The 19,262-nt window shown below is 46.2% G+C and overlaps 1 protein-coding gene across 4 annotated transcripts in view; it reads left to right on the forward strand.

The window, feature by feature from the left end:
* The window catches only part of LRRC20 (leucine rich repeat containing 20), a 152,233-nt gene that overhangs the window by 40,136 nt on the left and 92,835 nt on the right, over positions 1-19,262 (forward strand). The window contains exon 1 of one of the 4 annotated variants that reach the window (XM_073353596.2): positions 17,483-17,615. The exons of 2 other annotated variants lie outside the window; for them this stretch is intronic. The gene's annotated coding sequence lies outside the window, so the exon portion shown is untranslated. Of the gene's footprint in view, positions 1-17,482; positions 17,616-17,650; positions 17,887-19,262 lie in introns of those variants that run through there. One more of the 4 variants, XM_073353598.2, reaches the window with a different exon arrangement.

A 19,262-nucleotide genomic window follows, 5' to 3' on the forward strand; every position in this document is an offset into this window, starting at 1 on the left:
TGCCTTGCAGGGCTCGCTTTTATTTTATTTATACAGATTACTAGTGGTGCCTAATAAGGCACTTTACAGACCAAAAATAAAGACAGTCACTGCGCGGGGGGGTTTACAATCTAGATTTCTGACGGTGCGAGGAGGGGGAGTGATGGGGGGAGGACAAGGGATGCAAAAAATAAGGCCCAGAACATCTAATAAGTAGTGTACCATATATAGCAACAGCGCTCTCTGCCTATTTTTTGTAACATGGGATTAAATAATAAGGAACTGGAGCTCCTCTAAAGAACATACGTGTTGCTCCTAAGTGGTGGTTGCTCTGAGGAGGTGATGCTGTGGACAAGCATCTACTTACTGTGGGAAAGTTAGATAATGGCACCCACATACATAACTTAAACACAGCAGCCTGGAGATGCCTGTAGAGCATAAATGACTAATATTTGGATTTTTTTAGTCTAAAGTTTCAAAATAAATCATGCGATTGTCTCTAAAAGCAACTTGGATTTTTTTGTCCTTGCTTTATCTTTTTTCTCTGAAGTCTCAATTATTTTTCTGGTTGGTTTTTGGACTTTCATTTTAAGTATTGTCTCTGCCTCTTTCTTACATCTTCATCCACAAAATTGGCATTGATTGTGCTAGTGCGATTTTGTAACCTAAAGTACCATGAAACCAGCTTTCTTGCAATATTTTGCTGTAGTGCTGTTATTTTTTATTAACTGTGTCAGGGTAATTAGGGCAACTTTATTATCATTACCATACTTATATGCTGATTTGTTTAGTGAAATGTCTGAGGACAAGTTAATTGCTATCAAACTACACTGTGTATTTTGTAATTCTTGCAAACAACCAAGCTCTGCTGTTGGATGCCTCAGGAGATAAGAAGTTAAACCTTTCATCTCCTGCCCACTGGCTGAAGTAATGATGAAAGTAATGAGTGGCAATTTGATGACCTGTGTGAAATGAGCAGGTGGTCTCAATCTATTTCGTAATGGACAGGTGTCCATATCATAAATGAATACATAGCTGTAGCGCTCATTGGAACCCTTAGTGGTGGTGTTAGGAGAGAAGCTAATGATTAACCAGGCATGGAAACTGAACTACCTTCACCTTAAAGGCCCAGTTAAAATATGAACATTTTGCCAGGTCTTAACACAGCTGTCAACAGTAACATTAGCTGAATAGGAGCTGAACACAGTTCAGTGGTTAGCTGGCAGGTCACTGAACACAATTTGTAGTATATTGACTCCCAAACTCTGTTCAGCCCTCATTCAGCTAACATGGCTACTGCCAACAGTGTTCAGAAACTGTACAATTTCCAAGTGTAGACAAGCTGTAGAGATGCAGGTGATCGTTAAAACACATTTATGGAGCAAGATTAAGAAGCTTGTACTGTCAGTGCCTATGCTGAATTTTCCTGGGGAAAATCAGTCTTTTGCTTTATATTTTTTTTAAAAAACAAAGGGTGGGGAGAAAAGACATAGTCCATTAGCTTGAACATTTTACTGTTGTGTGTGCAACAAAGTATATTTTACCTTGTGGCTAGACATCCTGCATCTGGTGTATTCCCATTTACTGCTAGCCAGAGACTGACAGGAACTGGGAGATAAATTTGGGTTTTCTGCATGGCTCTCTTGGCTACACCCTGCTCTTAGTGTGAGGAAGCTTTATCTGTGCCTACTGTGGGTCAGTTCCTCAACACCCCCAGCCTCTGGAAACAAGTGCTGCTTTCCAGACTGCTGTGGGCCCGCTTTCTCTTTATAGGTTAATGATAGGCACACTCTAACCCGAGTCCTCTGAGCATCTCCCTGGAATGTCCAGCGTCTGATTCCCAGGACAGTCATTGAACTCACATCTTCTGTGCCCAAGGGAACAGTACACCACAGCTTACCAGTTGCACCATAGAACACAGCTCTGCTTGACACACACAAACTTATTCGTTTTCTCTCTAAATAAATCTAACCAAGAACAGCAATTTCAAATGACAGCAAGCAAAAACATTAGAAACAAAGGGTTAAATATAAAATAAAATCATAATGCTCATACTAGAGCCTAAACTTAATGAACAAGACTTTGTCAGGTCATACAGAACAAAAGCTCACCCAAAATCTTTCCATCGTATTACAGCCAGGCGTACCTGTGATCTTCCTATCATGAAGCAAACCGTTGTCAGCTTACTTCCTAGGTAAAAGATGTAGGTACAGAGACTCAGTTTGCAGTTATAATCCCAAACATACATTGTTTCCATTTGCAAACAGGCTAACCCCCACTGCTTGTTTTTTTCCTGTGTATAATCCCCCCTGGAGACTTACAATTACTTGATTAGCACTGTGCTCAGACTGTCTACATGTAAATTGAATATTATACACTTCACAATGAGTGCTTACTTGCAAACAAAAAATCCCTCTCTAATTTGAGTCTAACCTTTTGGTGAGCAGCTCCAAGTCACAGACCTTAACATAATTTTCAGTTTATGTGCATAACTCCTGACATATTATGCATACATACATTTTGCAATGATTATGAAGTCCAGTGTAACACAGGCTTGCAGCAGAGACCTTACATGGCATTCTTTGGCAAACTAGGATGTAGATACATGCACATTTAAGGGATCCCTGGGTGTGGTATCTCGAGCCCCCTGCCAGATGGCCCCAAGTGGCACCTGGGACACAACTCCAGAACACTAACCATTAGCAGCAAGACCAAATATCTTGAGAGCACAAGGGTGGCAGTGATTATGAAATGCTATTGTGATCAGAGATTAGATTGGCTTCATTGGTGGTGATGCAATGAATTGATATTTTTCTCTGGTGGCTGCATCTTGTTCCAAAAGAAGGCAGCATGAAGCAGTAGCACTAAGTGAGGTAGAAACTGTGTCTTCATTGCCAATGAGTGTTGTCTCTGAAGCCCCATGACCATTTAAATATCATTTAAAAATATTTTGCTCATGTTCAAAGCATACAAGACAAGCAATGGATAACCATATTATGAAGATAGCACAATCTTCTCTGAATTACACTTTATTTTGGTATAATGAGTGGGTACATCTTGGGTTGTAGGCGGACACTGAGAGAGTATCACCATTTTTTAAAACCAGTCTTATTTGTGATAGTGATTGGTAAAGAATGAATGATAAAAGTCAGTGTTGGAATGCATTCTTGGTATTAGGACATGTTTTTCCCTCCCCCAGCTTTTGAAAGTATCTTGTCTCCTCATTGGTCATTTTGGTCAGGTGCCAACAAGGTTATCCTAGCTTCTTAACCCTTTACAGGTGAGAGGATTTTTCCTCTGACCAGGAGGGATTTTAAAGGGGTTTACCCTTCCCTTTATATTTATGACACCCACAGAAGGGGTACTGCCTGAGCATTGACAGAATAAGTTTCGCTCACACTGTTCTGTCATAGTGTTTCACCCCTCTTGTTGCCAAGAGAAAAAAGGGGAGAGACCTCATGGTTAATCGCAAACCAGTCTCTCTCACTAAACAATCAAACTGATAGCAAGAAACATAAACCCCAATTATAGGACAGTCTCCCTAACCAGGCAGACAAATAGAGGCAGAGATCTGAGAACCCCAATTACAGGGCAATCTCACCAGCAAACCTGTCAAAGGAGTGAGTTTCACTGTGCCTCTGTGGGTCACAACTGAGAATACAAAATTCAGAACAAACTGCAGAGAAATAGAGCAGACACCCCCAAAACTGGTGGCTAGTCTCCCATAAGTTCTACCAAACCAGCAACAAAAGTAAACTTCTGTTTCACCACACTGGCAAACAAGTCAGAAAAGCAGTCGCCTTAGGCATTCCAGTCCTTGTATCACCACCAAAAACACTAGACTTAATGATGACTGGTTCTTTAAAACCAGTTTCATCAAAGAAAAGGGTTCTTCTGATCCCAAAGGACCATCCACACACCTAAGTCAATATATAACTCAGATCTTACCCAATAATCATGCTGCTGCCAATCCTTTAGTATCTAAAATCTAAAGGTTTATTTATAGAAAGAAAGGTGAGTTAAAATTGGTTAAAGGAATCAAATACATACAACAATTGCAAAGTTCTTGGATCAGGCTTGTAGCAGTAATGGAATAGACTGCTGGCTTGTGAAGTCTCTGGTTGCTTCCAAATCACTGGAAGATCCTCAGTCCTTTGATTAGAATGCTCCTATTTGTATAAGTTCATAGTCCAGAGGGTTGAGTAGGAAAGAGGAAAATTAGAGACGTTTCCAGGGCCTTTTATACCTTCTACCAATTGAAGGGAAACCCATTGTTCTCACTGTGGAAAATTACAGGTAACAAAATTGTGTTTGGAGTCACATGGGCAAGTCACATGTCCATGCATGATTTTGCGTAGTCCTAGCAGAAACCATGAAGTGTAGATAGGCATCTCCCATGGTCCATTGTGATTTAAGTGTTTCTTGATGAGCCATTTAACTTGAATAGTCCCTCCAAGATCTGGAGGCTAAATACCATGTGGGTGTTATCACAGGAGCAAACATTTGAAATACAGGTATATAGTTAATTTTCATAACATCAGATACAAAAATAATACATGCATACAAATCACATAATATTCAGCAAATCATAACCTTTCCATGGACAACTTACTTCACATACTTTTGTACAAGACTTGTTGCAATTATATAACAGTGATAGCAACAATGGTCTACATGGTCATATTTTAATCGGATAACATAACAGAGAGATCCTACAATATCACTGCTGCAGAGACGGTTAAACCCCAGTTACAGGGTGATCTCCCTAATAAGGCAGGCAAATACAGGCAGAGATCTGTGAAAAAACTGTTACTCACCTATTGTGACTGTTGCTCTTCGAGATGCGTTGCTCAAATCCATTCCAATTAGCTGTGGCACGCTGCATGCATAGTCGTCAGAAAGCTTTTCCCCTAGCAGCACTCGTCGGGTTGGTTGTGGAGCCCCCTGGAGTGGCGCCTTCATGGTGCTCAATATATGACCTTGCTGACCTGGCACCACCTTAGTTCCTTCTGGCTAGTCTGACGGAGGGGAAAGCGGGTGGGTTTGGAATGGATATGAGCAACGCATCTCGAAGAACAAGTTACGATAGGTGAGTAACCGTTTTTTCTTCTTAGAGTGATTGCTCATATCGATTCCAATTAGGTGACTCCCAAGCCTTACCTAGGTGGTGGGGTCGGAGTTAAGGAAATGCTGATGGTAGGACCGCTCTACCGAAAGCCGCTTCGTCTCTGGCATGCCGGTCAATGGCATAGTGAGAGGTGATGGTATGCACTGAGGACCAAGTTGTTGCCCTGCAGATTTCCTGGATCAGGACCTGAGCCAGGAATGCTGCTGGTGAGGCCTGGGCCCTAGTGGAGTCTGCCGTGAGAGCTGGATTCGGCACTCTGGCCAGCTCATAGCAAGTGCGAATGCAGGACATGATCCAGGAGGATATTCTTTGGGAAAAGACTGGGAGGCCTTTCATCTGGTCCGCCGCTGCTACAAATAGCTTGTTCAATTTTCTGAACATCTGAGTGTGCTCGATGTAGAAAGCTAGGGCTCTTCAGACATCAAGGGAATGTAGCCACTGTTCCCGGGAACTAGCATGAGGCTTTGGGTAAAAGATGGGTAGGAAAATGTCCTGGCTGGTGTGGAAGTGTGACACAACCTTGGGGAGAAAGGCCAGATGTGGTCTGAGTTGCACCTTATCCTTGTGGAAAACCGTGTAAGGCAGTTCTGAGGTGAGGGCCTTTAGCTCAGAGACTCATGTGGCAGATGTGATGGCGACCAGGAAAGCTGTCTTCCAGGACAGATACAGGAGGGAGTACGTGGTCAGCGGTTCGAACAGGGGCCCCCATGAGCCTTGAAAGGACCAGGTTAAGGTCCCATGCAGGGACAGGCTGGCAGATCTGAGGATATAAATGGCCCAAGCCTTTGAGAAAGTGACCAACCATAGGGTTGGCAAAGACCGAGCAGCCAGACGTACCCGATGGAAGGCTGAAATGGCAGCGAGGTGAACCGTTATGGAGGATGCTGCCAGGCCTTGCTGTTTCAGGTGCAGGAGGTACTCCAAGATGAGAGGTATCAGCGCTGGGGGGGTGTGGCGCTGGTCACACCAACACAAAAATCTTTTCCACTTTGCCAGATACCTGGCTCTAGTGGAGGGTTTCCTGCTGCCTAGCAGGACCTCTCTTACTTGTTCCAAGCACAGATGCTCTGTGGGGTTCAGCCATGAAGCTTCCAAGCCGTGAGGTGGAGGGACGGTAGGTTGGGATGACAGAGGCGACCGTGGTCCTGAGTGAGTAAGTCAGGGAGGAGAGGCAACATGACCAGTACGTCCACTGACCGCTCCAGCAGCGTGATGTACCAGTGCTGGCGAGGCCACGCTGGAGCTATCAGAATTACCTTTGCCCCCTCCCTGCAGATCTTGAGCAGGACTTCGTGCGCGAGAGGGAATGGAGGGAAGGCGTAGAGCAGGTGACCTCTCCAGGGTAGCAGGAATGTCTCCATGAGGGAGCCCGGGCTGCGACCCTGGAAGGAGCAGAATGCTGGGCACTTCCAGTTGCATTGGGTGGCAAAGACCCAAACCCCTGGATCTTGGAACAATGGAAAAATCAGTCAGGTTCTTAAAAGAAGGATTTTATTAAAAAAAAAAAAGGTAAAAATCATCTCTGTAAAATCAGGATAGAAAATACTTTACAGGTTATTCAGATTCAAAACACAGATGATTTCCCTCTGGGCAAAACCTTAAAGTTACAGAAAACAGGAATAAACCTCCCTCTAAATACAGGGAAAATTCACATAAAACAAAAGATAAACTTATTCGCCTTGCCTGGCTTACCTACACTGGTTGCAATATTGGAGACTTAGATTAGGATGGGTTGGAGAAGATGGATTTATGTCTGGCCTCTTTCAGTCCCAAGAGAGAACAACCACGTAAACAAAGAGCACAAACGAAAATCTTCCCCCGCCCCACAAGATATTAAAGTATCTTGTGCCCTTATTGAGTCAGGTGCCAGCCAGGTTAGCTGAGCTTCTTAACCCTTTACAGGTAACAGGATGTTGCCTCTGGCCAGGAGGGATTTTATAGCACTGTACACAGAAAGTTGGTTACCCTTCCCTTTATGACAGTGAGCTAGCTGTAATTCATGCCCTTCAGCTTGCTCTTGTCTCTCCAGCTTACTACCTCAGCCTTCCCCCTCTCTCAGTCACTTCCCCCCAGCCTCAGATCATGCACCCACTTTTACTGCCTCAGTGCTTCCTGCCTAAACTTGATCATTTCACACCATTTGTGCCACCTCAGAGCTTCCCATCCAACTTAGTGCCTGGAGCTGCCTCCCTGACTAACTCTGCTGCTTCTTCCTGCTAGGAAATCAGGAACTCACTTTTTCCTGTGCACCAGGAGCCCTAGCTCATGCCATCTCCACAACTCCTCCTGAGCCTAAGCCCATCTCATGCCAATTAACTCTCACCCTGTCCCTGCTTGTGCTTCTGCAGCCTTAGCACCTCTCTGAGCTCCAGCTCTACCATTTCAGTGTCACCATCTCAGTTGAACCCACTCTGCCATATCAAACTCCCTCTCACCCTAAACCTTGTTCCTCCTTGTGCCACATCAGCCCCGCCCTCTCACCCCAAGTCCCATTCCCACTTGTGCCGCCTCAGCATCTCCCTCACACCTCCTGTATAAAGAACATAAATATTAATATTATTAGTCATTTGAATAAGGAACTAGATTTGAATAGCTGTGACAAAATTTTGACTATCTGTGACTTCTTGGGTCACCCCCACAGTGACCCAACCATGCAAATGTTATATGTTGTGAAGTAGATGTGACATGCCTTTCTCTAACCCAAAGGTTTTATTTCTACATAATATGCTGCTACATACCACGCATCCCTCCACACCTTCTATTTTTACAAATAGCACTTGAATGAGGAAATGGGGTTTTGAGTGGCTATACATGATAAAATACCTCTTGGGTCACTTCAAGTGGCATATCCTAAAAGTTAGGGTATGTTTACACTTGGAGCTGAGGGTGTGATTTCTTGCTTGCATAAACATAGTTGTACTAGCTCTCATGGAGCTAGCCTTCTAAATATAGCAGTGTAGCTGGGGTAGCATAGGTAGCAGTGAGCAGCAGCAGCAGCATAGGCTAACCGTGCCAAGTACAAACCCACCTGAACCCCCTGGGCATGTAGTCGGCATGGTTATCCCATGATAGCTTAGTGGGTTAAGCGTTGGCCTGCTAAACCAAGGGTTGTAAGTTCAATCCTTGAGGGGGCCATGTAGGGATCTAGGGCAAAAATTGGGGATTGGTCCTGCTTTGAGCCGGGGGTTGGGCTAGATGACCTCCTGAGGTCCCTGCCAACCCCGATAGTCTATGATTTGATGACTCTCGCTACACTACTATTTTTAGTGCACTAGCTCAATGGGAGCTAGGGCAACTAAGGCCTGGTCCACAGTATGCGGTTATTTCGGGATTAGCTGAGTTACCTCGAAATAAAACTGGTTCGGTCCACATGACCAAACCAGTTTTTTCGATTTAAAGGGCTCTTTACTCTGATTTCTGTACTCCACCTTGGCAAGTGGAGTAGTGCTAAAATCGAGATCGCAGTTCTGGGTTACAGGTACTGTGGACGCAATTTGACGATATTGGCCTCCGGGAGCTATCCCAGAATGCTCCCTTATGACCACTCTGGACAACACTCTGAACTCCGATGCACTAGCCAGGTAGGCAGTAAAAGCCCCGGGAACTTTTGAATTTCCTGTTTGGTCACCATCAGCACAGTCGACCATCAGCACAGTCCACCATCACAGGCGACCACACAGTCCCGGATTCGCAGACGAGCTCCAGCATGCTCCGAACGGGAGGTACTGGATCTCATTGTATGTTGGGGAGGCGAATCTGTTATGGCAGAACTACATTCCAAAAAAAGGAATGCAAATACGTACACTAAAGTCTCCAGGGTCATGATGGAAAGAGGGTACTCCAGGGACACAGAACAGTGTCGTACAAAAATCAAGGAACTCAGGTAAGTGTACCAAAAAGCCAGGGAGGCGAACAGCCGCTCTGGGTCACAGCCCCATATATGCTGCTTCTACTGTGAGCTACATGCTATTATGCGGGGTGGCAACACTACTACCCCACCACTGTCCATGGACACCTGCAAGGGGGGAGTAGCACGGAGCGAGGAGGATGAGGTTTTTTTGGAGGACGAAGAGGAGGAGGACGGCGCACAGGCGGCAAGTGGGGAATCTGTTTTCCCCTCTAGCCAGGAACTATTCTTAACGCTGGAGCCAATAGCCTCCCCCTACTCCCAAAGCATGCTCCTGGACCATGACCCTGGAGAAGGCACTTCTGATGAGTGAGAGCTTGATTGGAGCCACACGATAGGGGGAAACCCAACCGCGCTGGGCTCTTTGTGTTTAGTTTAAAGGGATCATCCCTGCTCAGAGCCTCATCAGAGCCTCGCTGGGCTGTTCGCATTTATTTTAAAGGGCTCATCCCTTTTCAGAGCCTCATCAGAGCCCCATGGTGGGTGGGTGGGTATGTGTGTGTGTCGGAGGGCGGGCGGAGTGTTGTGTGAAGCGATCATCCCAGAGAGCCCGCAGGCTGCCTGCAAGCTGAATTCTGTTGCCTGGCTGCATGTGATGGCTTACTCACACCAAAGTGGCAGGCACTTCAGTATAAGAGGCAAAATGAGACCTTGTACAGAAAGAACATGTGCTGTGTACTATGAATTGCCTGTTTCACTGAGAAACCGTGTCCTCTTTGTGCTCTAAAATGTATCTTTTAAAATACTACCGTGAACCAAACAGCACAGCTTCTGCTGCCACCCTGCTCTCCTACGTTTTTCGCACCCTTTTTCCAGGATTACCCATGCAGGCGCCATAGCCATGGAGCCCGATCAGATCTCTGCTGCAGTTTTGACCATTGTAAATACCTCGCGCATTATCCAGCAGTATGTGCAATACCTGCAAAAACCGGGCGAGGAAGCAACAACAGCGCGATTACTATACTGATGAGGATATGGACACAGACAGCACGGCATGTGGCGATTGGGAGATCACGGTGCTGTTGGGCCAGGTTCATGCTGTGGAACGCCGATTCTGGGCCCGGGAAACAAGCACAGACTGGTGGGACCGCATAGTGTTGCGGGTATGGGATGATTCCCAGTGCCTGAGAAACTTTCGTATGCCTAGGGCCACTTTCATGAAACTCTGTGACTTGCTGTCCCCTGCTCTGAAGCACAAAGACACCAAAATAAGAGCAGCTCTCACAGTTGAGAAGCGAGTGGCCATAGACCTGTGGAAGTTTGCAACGCCCAACAGCTACTGGTCAGCTGGGAATCAGTTTGGAGAGCGGAAATCTACTGTGCGGGCTGCTGTGCTGCAAGTAGCCAGCTGCTATCAAGGGTAGTGACTTTGGGAAATGTGCAGACCATTATGGATGGCTTTAATGCGCTGGGGTTCCCTAACTGTGGCAGGGCGATAGATGGAACGCATACCCCTATCTTGGCCCTGGAACACAGGGGCGGCCAGTACATAAACCGCAAGGGGTACTTTTCCATGCTGCTGCAAGCATTGGTGGATCGCAAGGGACATTTCACCAACATCAACGTGGGATGGCCGGGAAAGGTGTATGACACTCGTATCATCAGGAACTCTGGTCTGTTTGAACAGCTGCAGGAAGGAACTTACTTCCAAGACCAGAAAATTACTGTTGGGGATGTTGAAATGCCTATAGTTATCCTCAGGGACCCAGCCTACCCCTTAATGCCATGGCTCATGAAGCCATACACAGGTACCCTGGACAGTAGTAAGGAGCAGTTCAATTATAGGCTGAGCAAGTGCAGAATGGTGGTAGAATGTGTGTTTGGACATTTGAAAGCACGCTGGCGCTGGGGGGGAGGGATAGCTCATGCGGGGGAGGGATAGCTCAGTGGTTTGAGCATTGGCCTGCTAAACCCAGGGTTGTGAGTTCAATCCTTGAGGGGGCCATTTAGGGATCTGGGGCAAAAATTGGGGATTGGTCCTGCTTTGAGCAGGGGGTTGGACTAGATGACCTCCTGAGGTCCCTTCCAACCCTGATATTCTATGATTCTATGTTTACTGACTCAGTTAGATCTCAGCACAATCAATATTCCAATTGTAATTGCTGCTTGTTGTGTGCTCCACGATATCTGTGAGAGTAAGGGGGAGACGTTTATGGCGGGGTGGGAGGTTGAGGCAACTCGCCTAGTGGCCAGTTTCGCACAGCCAGACAACAGGGCAATTAGAAATGCGCAGCTGGGCACGCTGCACATCAGAGAAGCTTTGAAAGCCAGTTTCATGACTGTCCAGGGTAAAGTGTGAGAATTGTGTTTGTTTCTCTTAAAGTTACCTGCCCCCTATATATATATATGGAAATAAAGTCACGATTGTTTAAAAACTGTTCTTTATTATTTGTTGCGCAAAAGATTGAGAGAAATCAGAAGCTAGATGGGGGAGGGGGAGTATTGGTTTGGGGGTGGAGGATGAGGGAAGGACAAGTCCAGAAACCAAATCAAATTTAGGCTATGCCAAATTTCTGCTGCTTGTGCAATCCTCTGGGGTTGACTGTGTGGGTCCCTGTAGCCTCCCCCCTTCCCCCCGTGTTTTTAGGCATCTGGGTGAGGAGGCTATGGAACTTGGGGAGGAGGAAGGGCCGTTATTCAGGGGCTGCAGCAGCAGTCTGTGGTCTTGTTGCCTTTCCCGCATTAGATCCACCATACAGCGGATCATGTCAGTTTGCTCCCCAATGAGCTTGACCATAGCATCCTGCCTGCTCTCATCGTGCATGTCCCTCCTCTCTTTGTATTCATGTAACGCTTTATGCGACTCCGCAATTGTTTGCCTCCACGCATTCAACTGGGCCCTATCAGTGAGGGAGGATTGCATGAACTCGGCAAACGTGTCGTCCCGAGTTCGTTGTTTCCGCCTTCTAATCTGGACCAGCCTCTGGGACGGAGTAGATAGGGGCCGCATTGAAACATTTGCGCCTGCTGCAAGGGGAGAAAAAGGGAACAACGGCTGAAAATGGCTGTCTTCTGTGGCTTTCACAGAGATGGGAGCCCAAGACAGACAACATGGAGAAGCTTGGAAGCGTGGCAATAGCGGGAGAGCAGAGTTGGCTGCGGAAGCTGTGCTGCTCAGTTCACAATGGCCAAGCAGAGTTGAGTTGGACAGGTGGATTCATAGTAGCAGGAGAACAGCGGTGCACCGTCTGCTAAAAAGCAGTATGGCGTCTGCACGCCAAAAAGGCGTGAAACGATTGTCTGCCTTAGCTTTCTGACGACACACACCCAGAAACACCTGCAAGAATGTTTTTGTCCCATCATGCACTGGGAGCTTATCCCAGAATTCCAATGGGTGGTGGGGATGGCGTGGACGGCAGGAACTGTGGGATAGCTACTCACAGTGCACCGCTCCGACATTCGATGGCAGCCTGGTACTGTGGACGCAATCCGCCAAATTCACGTGCTTTAGTGGGGACACAGTAGACCGAATGTATAAAAGAATAATTTCAAAATAATTTTGTACTGTAGACGTACCCTGAGTATTTCTAGTGAGTAGGGAATCCTACCCTAGCTCCAAACGTACACGGAGCTTTAGAAGTGAAGTGAAGGTGTGACCTGTGACAGCATATTGCACAGAAACAAAGCTAAAGCTTCAGGTTAGGAAATGCGAAATCTTACTTATCTCAAAACAGTCTAATGATCACAGGGATGTGTCAGTGTGGGGGTGACCTGAGACGTATTTTTGACTTATAGCCAGTCAAAGCCCACATCCTTATTCTAGGTTTCAGAGTAACAGCCGTGTTAGTCTGTATTCGCAAAAAGGAGTACTTGTGGCACCTTAGAGACGAACCAATTTATTTGAGCATAAGCTTTCGTGAGCTATAGCTCACTTCATCGGATGCATACTGTGGAAAGTGTAGAAGATCTTTTTATATACATACAAAGCATGAAAAAATACCTCCTCTCACCCCACTCTCCTGCTGGTAATAGCTTATCTAAAGTGATCACTCTCCTTACAATGTGTATGATAATCAAGGTGGGCCATTTCCAGCACAAATCCAGGGTTTAACAAGAACGTCTGAGGGGGGAAGGGGGTTAGGAAAAAACAAGGGGAAATAGGTTACCTTGCATAATGACTTAGCCACTCCCAGTCTCTATTCAAGCCTAAGTTAATTGTATCCAATTTGCAAAAGAATTCCAATTCAACAGTTTCTCGCTGGAGTCTGGATTTGAAGTTTTTTTGTTGTAAAATAGCGACTTTCATGTCTGTAATCGCGTGACCAGAGAGATTGAAGTGTTCTCCGACTGGCTTATGAATGTTATAATTCTTGACATCTGATTTGTGTCCATTTATTCTTTTACGTAGAGACTGTCCAGTTTGACCAATGTACATGGCAGAGGGGCATTGCTGGCACATGATGGCATATATCATATTGGTGGATGTGCAGGTGAACGAGCCTCTGATAGTGTGGCTGATGTTATTCGGCCCTGTGATGGTGTCCCCTGAATAGATATGTGGGCACAGTTGGCAACGGGCTTTGTTGCAAGGATAGGTTCCTGGGTTAGTGGTTCTGTTGTGTGGTATGTGGTTGCTGGTGAGTATTTGCTTCAGGTTGGGGGGCTGTCTGTGGGCAAGGACTGGCCTGTCTCCCAGGATTTGTGAGAGTGTTGGGTCATCCTTCAGGATAGGTTGTAGATCTTTAATAATGCGTTGGAAGGGTTTTAGTTGGGGGCTGAAGGTGACGGCTAGTGGCGTTCTGTTATTTTCTTTGTTAGGCCTGGCCTGTAGTAGGTGACTTCTGGGAACTCTTCTGGCTCTATCAATCTGTTTCTTCACTTCCGCAGGTGGGTATTGCAGTTGTAAGAATGCTTGATAGAGATCTTGTAGGTGTTTGTCTCTGTCTGAGGGGTTGGAGCAAATGCGGTTGTATCGCAGAGCTTGGCTGTAGACAATGGATCGTGTGGTGTGGTCAGGGTGAAAGCTGGAGGCATGTAGGTAGGAATAGCGGTCAGTAGGTTTCCGGTATAGGGTGGTGTTTATGTGACCATCGTTTATTAGCACTGTAGTGTCCAGGAAGTGGATCTCTTGTGTGGACTGGACCAGGCTGAGGTTGATGGTGGGATGGAAATTGTTGAAATCATGGTGGAACTCCTCAAGGGCTTCTTTTCCATGGGTCCAGATGATGAAGATGTCATCATTATAGCGCAAGTAGAGTAGGGGCGTTAGGGGATGAGAGCTGAGGAAGCGTTGTTCTAAGTCAGCCATAAAAATGTTGGCATACTCTGGGGCCATGCGGGTACCCATAGCAGTGCCGCTGATCTGAAGGTATACATTGTCCCCAAATGTGAAGTAGTTATGGGTAAGGACAAAGTCACAAAGTTTAGCCACCAGGTTAGCCGTGACATTATCGGGGATAGTGTTCTTGACGGCTTGTAGTCCATCTTTGTGTGGAATGTTGGTGTAGAGGGCTTCTACATCCATAGTGGCCAGGATGGTGTTAACAGGAAAATCACCGATGGATTGTAGTTTCCTCAGGAAGTCAGTGGTGTCTCGAAGGTAGCTGGGAGTGCTGGTAGCGTAGGGCCTGAGGAGGGAGTCTACATAGCCAGACAATCCTGCTGTCAGGGTGCCAATGCCCAAGATGATGGGGCGCCCAGGATTTCCAGGTTTATGGATCTTGGGTAGTAGATAGAATATCCCAGGTTGGAGTTCCAGGGGTGTGTCTGTGTGGATTTGATCTTGTGCTTTTTCAGGGAGTTTCTTGAGCAAATGCTGTAGTTTCTTTTGGTAACTCTCAGTGGGATCAGAGGGTAATGGCTTGTAGAAAGTGGTGTTGGAGAGCTGCCGAGCAGCCTCTTGTTCATATTCCAACCTATTCATGATGACAACAGCACCTCCTTTGTCAGCCTTTTTGATTATGATGTCAGAGTTGTTTCTGAGGCTGTGGATGGCATTGTGTTTTGCACGGCTGAGGTTATGGGGCAAGTGATGCTGCTTTTCCACAATTTCAGTCCGTGCACGTTGGCGGAAGCACTCTATGTAGAAGTCCAGTCTGCTGTTTCAACCTTCAGGAGGAGTCCACCTAGAATCCTTCCTTTTGTAGTGTTGGTAGGGAGGTCTCTGTGGATTAGTATGTTGTTCAGAGGTATGTTGGAAATATTCCTTGAGTCGGAGACGTCAAAAATAGGATTCTAGGTCACCACAGAACTGTAACATGTTCGTGGGGGTGGAGGGGCAGAAGGAGAGGCCGCGAGATAGGACAGCTGCTTCTGCTGGGCTGAGAGGATAGTTGGATAGGTTAACAATATTGCTTAGTGGTTTGAGGGAACCATTGCTGTGGCCCCTTGTGGCATGTAGTAGTTTAGAAAGTTTAGTGTCCTTTCTCTTTTGTAGAGAAGCAAAGTGTGTGTTGTAAATGGCTTGTCTAGTTTTAGTAAAGTCCAGCCATGAGGAAGTTTGTGTGGAAGGTTGGTTTTTTATGAGAGTATCCATTTTTGAGAGCTCATTCTTAATCTTTCCCTGTTTGCTGTAGAGGATATCACGATAATGTCACGGCTAACACGGTGGCTGAACTTTGTGACTTTGTCCTTACCCATAACTATTTTACATTTGGGGACAATGTATACCTTCAGATCAGCAGCACTGCTATGGGTACCCTCATGGCCCCACAGTATGCCAACATTTTTATGGCTGATTTAGAACAACACTTCCTCAGCTCTCATCCCCTAACGCCCCTACTCTACTTGCGCTATAATGATGACATCTTCATCATCTGGACCCATGGAAAAGAAGCCCTTGAGGAATTCCACCATGATTTCAACAATTTCCATCCCACCATCAACCTCAGCCTGGTCCAGTCCACACAAGAGATCCACTTCCTGGACACTACAGTGCTAATAAACGATGGTCACATAAACACCACTCTATACTGGAAACCTACTGACCGCTATTCCTACCTACATGCCTCCAGCTTTCACCCTGACCACACCACACGATCCATTGTCTACAGCCAAGCTCTGCGATACAACCGCATTTGCTCCAACCCCTCAGACAGAGACAAACACCTACAAGATCTCTATCAAGCATTCTTACAACTACAGTACCCACCTGCGGAAGTGAAGAAACAGATTGATAGAGCCAGAAGAGTTCCCAGAAGTCACCTACTGCAGGCCAGGCCTAACAAAGAAAATAACAGAACGCCACTAGCCGTCACCTTCAGCCCCCAACTAAAACCCCTCCAACGCATTATTAAGGATCTACAACCTATCCTGAAGGATGACCCAACACTCTCACAAATCCTGGGAGATAGGCCAGTCCTTGCCTAACAACAGCCCCCCAACCTGAAGCAAATACTCACCAGCAACCACATACCACACAACAGAACCACTAACCCAGGAACCTATCCTTGAAACAAAGCCCGTTGCCAACTGTGCCCACATATCTATTCAGGGGACACCATCACAGGGCCGAATAACATCAGCCACACTATCAGAGGCTCGTTCACCTGCACATCCACCAATATGATATATGCCATCATGTGCCAGCAATGCCCCTCTGCCATGTACGTTGGTCAAACTGGACAGTCTCTACGTAAAAGAATAAATGGACACAAATCAGATGTCAAGAATTATAACACTTCAATCTCTCTGGTCACGCGATTACAGACATGAAAGTTGCTATATTACAACAAAAAAACTTCAAATCCAGACTCCAGCGAGAAACTGTTGAATTGGAATTGTTTTGCAAATTGGATACAATTAACTTAGGCTTGAATAGAGACTGGGAGTGGCTAAGTTATTATGCAAGGTAACCTATTTCTCCTTATTTTTTCCTAACACCCCTCCCCCCCAACGTTCTTGTTAAACCCTGGATTTGTGCTGGAAATGGCCCACCTTGATTATCACACACCTTGTAAGGAGAGTGATCAGTTTAGATAAACTATTACCAGCAGGAGAGTGGGGTGGGAGGAGGTATTTTTTTATGCTTTGTGTGTGTATAAAAAGATCTTCTACACTTTCCATAGTATGCATCCGATGAAGTGAGCTGTAGCTCACCAATGCTTATGCTCAAATAAATTGGTTAGTCTCTAAGGTGCCACAAGTACTCCCATCCTTATTCTAATTATTAATAAATAATTCCTAAGATAAATAGGTACAACAGTCACTTATTTATTTTGGTGACATTTCTAAAAAAAAAAAAAAAAGGTAATCTTACCTGGATGAATTCCCTAAAACAGGTTGCAAAAAGAAAAGGAGTACTTGTGGCACCTTAGAGACACTCCTTTTCTTTTTGCGAATACAGACTAACACGGCTGTTACTCTGAAACCTAAAACATGTTGACCTTGGAACGAGGAGCCGTGATTAAGGAACCGACTTCTTCACCCTTGTGCCTAACCCGCTGCCAGAGCTCCTGCATTTCTTGGCTCTGGGTCTTTTCCTGCTCTCTGTCAGGTCCCCCGCCTCGGGTTTCCCTCCCCCGCTTCCTGTCCCCGGCAGCGTGGCTGCAGAAGCAGCTGTTGCTGTTCTTCACAATGGTTGGGGGAAACCGGACAGACGGAGCTGGGAGTTCAGGCTGAGCAGCAGCAGCAGCAGCAGCAGCAGCGTGGGTCTGGTGCTGGGTAAGAGAGATGGTCCGCCTCTTCCCTCAGCTCGCCCGGAGAGAGAGATTAGAAGAGCTTCCTCCTCCCCCTCGCACACAATGGGGCCTGCGGATACCGCCGAACTCCCCGACGGCGTGGGGCTGCCAAGGCAGCCCGAGCGTTTCCACTTCTCAGTGCAGGCTGCTAACGTGCACTCGTCGGCCCTCGTTTCGCCCGAGGGGCTGCGTCCGCCAGGTCCAGGAAACAGTGAGACTGAGAGCCCCGCCGCTGGAAATGAAAGGAGGCTACTGTAATGCACGCAGCCTGCTTCCTGCTCTGTGCATTTCAGCGGCGCGCTCCTGCTGCAAGGGCGCTGAGGGCAAGAGAGGGGGTGGCCTTCTCTCCTCCTGCCCGAGAGTGGGAAAACAAATAACTTCTCATGCTGTACATTTTGGTGTTGGAAATTGGAAGTTGAACATGAAAGTGTGGGGAGGGTGAAATTCCAACTTCTGTGGCTGGGGGGGGAGGGAGGGATCTTCCTGCCTCATCATAGTTGGGTGGCAGGTGAAGTAATTGTAGGATGTATGCAGATATTGCTGTTAATCATCCTTAGTTTTCCCCATAAATGAAAAAGTAAGCTGTACTGGATCAATGCAGACTGTGACAGCATTTGGTTGTAATATCACTTGGGTTTGCTTAGGCAATATTGCAGCCCAACTCAGTATCAGATTTGCATGGCAAGGTATCTTGGATCTGAAGTCTTGGGTTTCTGCCACCAGTCTAGTATTTTAATTTTTACTGCTCAGTCAACTAAATATAGGACCACTGCTGCTGGGTCACTGTCTAGGAGGGCTTAGGCATACTCCTTAGTCAAGATACCAAAAGCATCCAAAGGAGGCATGGCATGGAGATGTGCTGCTTGACCAGCTATAGACTGGGATTCTAGGCTGCTGCCTTTTGCATGATGTTACTAGATGCATCGACTGGTCCTTTTCTACTTCTTTCCCGTTTTGGCTCATCTGTTGTTCTTACAATTCTTTTTGAGCTAAAATTCTTTGTACTTTGTCTCCCCAGTTTTCTATTAATTCATGCCAACAGAAATGCCAGAGGTCCCTTTTGAAAACAAAATAGATTAATAGATTTTAAGGCCAGAATGGACCATTATAATAATCTAGTCTGATGTGCATAACACAGGCTATAGAATTCCACCCAGTAATTTCTGCTTCAAGCCCATAACTTCTGAGTATTGTGATCTCACAAAAAGGGCGGTCCGATCCATCACTGCGCACAACTGTTATTGCGATAGGGCTGGTCTCTGCATCCTAAGACATTCAACCAATGACTTCAGCAATCACTGAGTGATTTCTGCATACTTCCAGGTGAAGTTTAGAGTTGGCTGGTGGTAGGAGAGGTAGTTAGAAGCAGAGTTTTGCCTTCTACTTCGTAAGTGAACCCTAGTAAAGAGGTAATGGGGAGGAACCCAGAGAAGGCCTGGTATTAGAGGCCTGCTGTCTTAATTGCTGGAAAGTTCAGGTTACTGAAAACACAAGTATTTTTGTAAGGACTAGTGAACTGAACAGTCCCTCTTCTGGATATACCTAGGTTTCATTTGCATGTATTATCGCTCTGGTTCCTTTTTTCCATGTTTATTTGTATGTTTTTTTCTGGGCCTCAATTTATGTGTGT

Source organism: Lepidochelys kempii, chromosome 7 (genome assembly GCF_965140285.1).
Source record: "Lepidochelys kempii isolate rLepKem1 chromosome 7, rLepKem1.hap1, whole genome shotgun sequence".
Classification (NCBI taxonomy): domain Eukaryota; kingdom Metazoa; phylum Chordata; order Testudines; family Cheloniidae; genus Lepidochelys; species Lepidochelys kempii.